Source organism: Thalassophryne amazonica, chromosome 22, assembly GCF_902500255.1.
Source record: "Thalassophryne amazonica chromosome 22, fThaAma1.1, whole genome shotgun sequence".
In the NCBI taxonomy this organism is placed as follows: domain Eukaryota; kingdom Metazoa; phylum Chordata; class Actinopteri; order Batrachoidiformes; family Batrachoididae; genus Thalassophryne; species Thalassophryne amazonica.
This window is the reverse complement of record NC_047124.1, coordinates 25,247,002-25,253,001: the sequence shown is the minus strand read 5'-3', so window position 1 is coordinate 25,253,001 and position 6,000 is coordinate 25,247,002.

Genomic DNA, 6,000 nt, shown 5'->3' with positions numbered 1-6,000 from the left:
CCTGGGTGGTATCCATCCAAGACCCAAGATGATTCTGTAGTGTGGTGGATGCAACACAATGTACAAGCATCTATCCATTACAAAATGGATTAATGGATGTTTTGAGATACTTTGTTTTAATTTATAGTTTGTGGTCCATTTTACATATGAGTGCATAATTTTTAGTAAATGATTTTGAAGTAATTCAAAAGTATTCAGTATCCAAGAGTTTTCAGATTGTGTTATAATTTGTATTCAGTATTTCAACATAACCACAGTATCAAACTAATCTTACCCAACTCTGTACATGTACTGCAAAGGTGTTGGAAAATACAAGTGCAAAACATACACGTCCAGTAAATGGGTATGGAAGAGAAAACAAGCTGTAGCAAATGGTTGCATATAAGGAACACAGAGGAACAATAATGCCATAAACCCATATTAACCGTGAGAAAGAACAGAGATAATAGTGAGGAAAATGGTCTAACACAATGAAAACTAATGCTAAGTAAGCAGGGTTGGGTTGATAAAAGTCTCGAGTGTTTCCATTCAGTTGGGATTTATAAGCCAATCTGTACAGCAGAGAATCGCTTGGCAGAAGCACATGAACAGGCAAAGAACAACATCAACAAGCTGTAGCAGCATTGAAACAACAGCTCAAACAAAGTAAGGGTATAAAGGAACACAGAATGGTGCAATGAGTGGAAGAAAGATGAGATACAAATGAAGCAAAAGCTTGTTTTCTCACAAAGATGATTCTTGTATTGATTCCCCAAATAAGGTTCATCCCTCCAAGTTAGCAGCAGTTGCAGAGGATGGGGCTGGGGAGGCGTTGAATACCATTGCGGAAAACTAGCCTTGGTCTGTGCATGACTCAGCAGTATTCCCTAAGCATACAATGAATGCTAAAGCTGCCGTTATTTTTGTTTTGTTTTGTTTTTTTTCCCCACACACAAACACACAAACCATCTTTTTCAAGTATAAAATGTTTTTTGTTTGTTTTTAACTAGCTTGGCAGGTCCTGCGCTATACGCCCACTGGCCACTTTATTAGGCACACCTGTTCAATTGCTTGTTAACACAAATAGTTAATCAACCAATCACACTGCAGCAAGTCAGCTCATTTTGGCATCTAGACATGGTGAGGCTGACTTGCTGAAGTTCCAACTGAGCATCAGAATGCCAAAGAAAGGAGATATAAGTGAGTTTGAACGCGGCATGGTTGTTGGTGCCGGACGGGCACGGGTATTTCAGAAACTGCTGACCGACTGGGATGTTCACACACAACCATCTCTAGATTTTACAGTGAGTTGTCAAAAAAAGAGAAGACATCCAGTAATCAGCAGTTGTGTGGACAAAAATGCCTTGTTGATGTCGGTCAGGAGAACAGGCAGATTGGTTGAATGGGTGACTTCATGATCCTATCATGTCAATATGGACCAAAATCTCTGAAGAATGTTTCCAACACCTTCTTGAATCTATGCCACAAAGAATTAAGGCAGTTCTGGAGGCAAACAAGGGTCCAACCCAGTACTAGCAAGGTCATGGTTTGGGGGACATGAGAAACACATTAAAAACTGCTTTTTTTTTTGTTTTAATTAATCAAGAGAGGGGGAACTTCATAATGGGCTGTTATTTTCAACATGCATTTCATGTGGTTGGATATCCACTGTGATAAAAACACCTAAAGCATTGGTAGTTCCTGTGGCCCAATCTGAATTTTAAAGTTGGAAGTTGCTGAAATGACACAGTGAGCAGGGTTTGTACTGTACTCACCTTTTTCTTGTACCACTGTCATTCGATTTTGTGCACTCTACATGTGTTTGTTCATCATCTCAAATATTACATGAAAAACTGTAGTGTTTGCAAAATAGTAGAGGCTACGGTTTTTATTTACCTCATGTATGATCATCCTAAGTGAATGAAACACCTTACTCATGCATTGTGCTTGTTACAATTAGATTAATTAGCTTAATAGCTTCTTGTGGCTAATGCAGTGTTTGTATTATTAATAATATGGCAAGTTTTCAAACATTTAATTACATTGCACATTTATCTCGTATATGATCGCCTCGTTAGTGGTCATAATACGAAATGGCCTGCTACAATACCATTAAATCATAGCTTCTTTTGGGATCTGACACAGTGTTCACATTATAAATAAATAAATTAATTAATTAATTAAAAACAGTTTTCAAACATTTAATTGCACTGAAATTTACCTCATGTATGGTTGTTTGTTCAGTGGCCAAACCACTTTATTAGCTTGTACTCCTTATCCCAGTGTTTGTGTTAAAAAAATAAACGAGCCACCAGTCAAATTAATTTTAATTCTTGTTGCATTATGTGGTAGCACCATATTTCAAAAATAAATGTGATTTTTTTTTTTTTTTTTTTTTTGACAGGTGAAACTTATGTATGTATCTATAAGAGGTGGGTGAAAAACAATTGGGAAAGTTGACAACATGATGAAACTAGACAGAACAAGGTGATGTGATAGAAAAGGTTAATAGAGAATTGTCAAAGGCCAAGGAAGGGGCATATAGTGAGCTGTACATGAAGATGAACACTAAGAAATAACAACAGGATTTATACAGATTGGACGGACAAAGGGACTAAGCAGGAAAGGATGTGCAGCTAGTTGGAGTGATCAAGGAAGCAGATGGAAATGTGCTGACAAGAGAGAAAAGTATGTTGAAAATGTGGATGGAATACTTTGAGGAGCTGATAAATGAAAACAATGAGACAGAAAGAAGGCTGGAAGATATGAACAAATCAGGAAGTGCAACGAAGCAGTAAGGAAAAAGTGAAGACAGCTATGAAGATGATGAGTGGAAAAGCAGCTGGTCCAGATGACATACCAGTGGCGGCACTGAAATGTTTAAGAGAGATGGGGAGTGGAGGAAAGAGTGCTGGTTCTGATTTCTGGGAATAAGGGTCATTTGGAGAGCTGCAGTAACTACAGAGGCATAAAGATGATCAGCCAAATCATGGCATTATGGGAAAGAATAGCGTAAGCTCACCTTAGAAAAGGTGAAGACCTGCAAGCAGCAATATAGACCCGGCCCATTTTCATGAAAAGTGAACCCTGGAGGCATTTTTTTGAGGAAAAGCAGCCACTTGGAAAAGGACCCACTTGGAAGTCGAAGCTCTTTTTAGTAAGCCATAAGAATCTGTAAGAGCTGGAATTCCCATCATTACCATATTAGATTAGATCCTTTAAAAAAAGTTTTTTTTTTTTTTCTGATTTTAGACCTTAAACAGCAACATTGAGTGTGACAGACAAAAAAAATTAATAAATAAAAAATAAATAAATAAAATAAAAACAAAATAAGATTCAGCACCCCAAAGTCCTTTGGAATAAAGTGTCTGTCAGCTTTACCTCAAAAATGCCTTTAGCACCTTAAATAAGCACATTTTTAAAATAGAACGCCACGCTAAAATACTCTTGGCCATATGAGCATTATGTTCTTTATCATTTGTAGTTATTTATTTAATTATTAAGATCCTATTGTCTTATGCACAATTGTACATGTTTAATAAAGTTTAATCAATCAGTCAATCAAAAATAATATTCACATTTAAACAGCATCTGCAGGAGGCCTTGCGTGTGTGCGTGTAGATCAGCTTTTGACAAGAGCAGAAGTTGTGCAATACCCTCTGTGCATTTGCTGGTATTAATGAGACAAATTTAACTCTATAGGAAGTTAGCTTCAAGTTAGCGGAAGTTAGCATGCATGCTAATGCCACAGAATGTCCTGTAAATGAGTCCAGAGGTGTTATCAGGTTACAAAAACAGCATTTTAGTTTTAGAAGTGTTTATTTCTTGCTAGCCTTTACATAATATATGACAAAGAGGATAGAAAATGGAGTTTTGCAGCTAGCTACCAGCCTGTGACGTCACCGTGCTAACATCCGTGAAATATCTTGCAAATAGGTTCACGTGTTTTTTGTTTTTTAAAGGAATTTTCACTTTTAGAAATGTTTATTTCTCGCTAGCATACATTAGATCAAATGTTTATTAGGCCCACCAAGGATGTAATAACATCATTGGCATTTATTTATTTATCTGTCTGTCTGTTAGCAGGATTACATATAAACTGCTGAACGGATTTTAATTAACTTTTTACCACAGACAGATATTAGGCCATGGAAGACTCTACTGAATTTTAGAGGTTATTATAAGAGGTCTGTTAGAAAACTATCCGACCTTTTTATTTTTTTAAAAAACTATATGGATTTGAATCACGTGTGATTGCATCAGCCAAGCTTGAACCTTTGTGCGCATGCGTGAGTTTTTTCACGCCTGTCGGTTGCGTAATTCGCCTGTGGGCAGGCTTTGAGTGAGCACTGGTCCACCCCCCTCGTCGGATTGTCATTGTCAGGGAAATGGCTGAGCGATTGGAGCAGTGCTGAATCAAATTTTTCCAGAAACTGTGAGAGACAGCCAGGTGGAAACCATTCGGAAGATTCAGACGGCTTTCGGTGAGGATACGCTGGGCGTCACACAGATTAAGGACCATTACAACCGGATTAAAGACGGCCCACAGCGGCGGAGGGTGCGCCGTGCTCCGAGCGGCCATCGACAGGCTGAAATGACCAGATCATTTCCAAAGTGAACGCTGTGTTGATCCGGGACGTCGTCTGACTACCAGAGAAATTGCAGAAGAGGTGGACATCAGCACTTTTGCGGCACATTCCACTGTTACAGGAGATTTTGTAATGAAAGACGTTTGGAGGAATTCGCGCGTCGGGACGGAGCCGCAATGGTGCACAACAAAAAGCACGTCTGTGTTGGAAACCATTCTGAATATTCAGACGGCTTTCGGTAGGTTTTCAGTCAAGTGAGTATCTGAGAAATTGTGTAACAGCTGGGCATGTCACAACTTGTCCTGTGAGACTTCCAACACGGACATGCTTTTTGTTGTGCGCCATTGCGGCTCCATCCTGACGTGCGAATTCCTCCGAACGTCTTTCATTACAAAATCTCCTGTAACAGTGGAATGTGCCGCAAAAGTGCTGATGTCCACCTCTTCTGCAATTTCTCTGGTAGTCAGACGACATCCCGGTTCAACACAGCCTTCACTTTGCAAATGATCTGGTCGTTTCAGCCTGTCGATGGCCGCTCGGAGCGTGGCGCACCCTCCGCCACTGTGGGCCGTCTTTAATCCGGTTGTAATGGTCCTTAATCTGTGTGATGCCCAGAGTATCCTCACCGAAAGCCGTCTGAATCTTGCGAATGGTTTCCACCTGGCTGTCTCTCACAGTTTCTGGAAAAATCTGATTCAGCACTGCTCCAATCGCTCAGCCATTTCCCTGACAATGAAAATCCGACAAGGGGGTGGACCAGTGCTCACTCAAAGCCTGCCCACAGGTGAATGATGCAACCGACAGGCATGAAAAAACTCACACATGCACACGAAGGTTCAAGCTTGGCTGATGCAAGCGCACATGATTCAAATCCATATAGTTTTTTAAAAAAATAAAAAGGTTGGATACTTTTCTAACAGACCTCGTATGTTATATATGATGTTATTACATGTTGTTATATGTTACATTAATCTCAAAATAAAAACCATATTCTGCATTTATTAATACAATTATTAATTGGAATGAGATAGGTCTATTCCACAGTACTGGAGAGGAGAATTCGACCGATGGTCGAACCTCGGATTCAGGAGGAGCAGTGTGGTTTTCATCCTGGTCGCGGCACACTGGACCAGCTCTACACGCTCCATCGGGTGCTCGAGGGTTCATGGGAGTTTGCCCAACCAGTCCACATGTGTTTTGTGGATCTGGAGAAGGCGTTCGACCGTGTCCCTCGGGGCACCCTGGGCGCTCCCTTAGAGATAGGGTGAGGAGCTCGGTCACTCGGGAGGAGCTCGGAGTCGAGCCGCTGCTCCTCCACGTCGAAAGGACTCAGTTGAGGTGGCTCGAGCATCTTTTCCGGATGCCCCTGGACGCCTCGCTGGAGAGGTGTTCCGGGCACGTCCCACTGGGAGGAGGCCCCGGGGAAGACCCA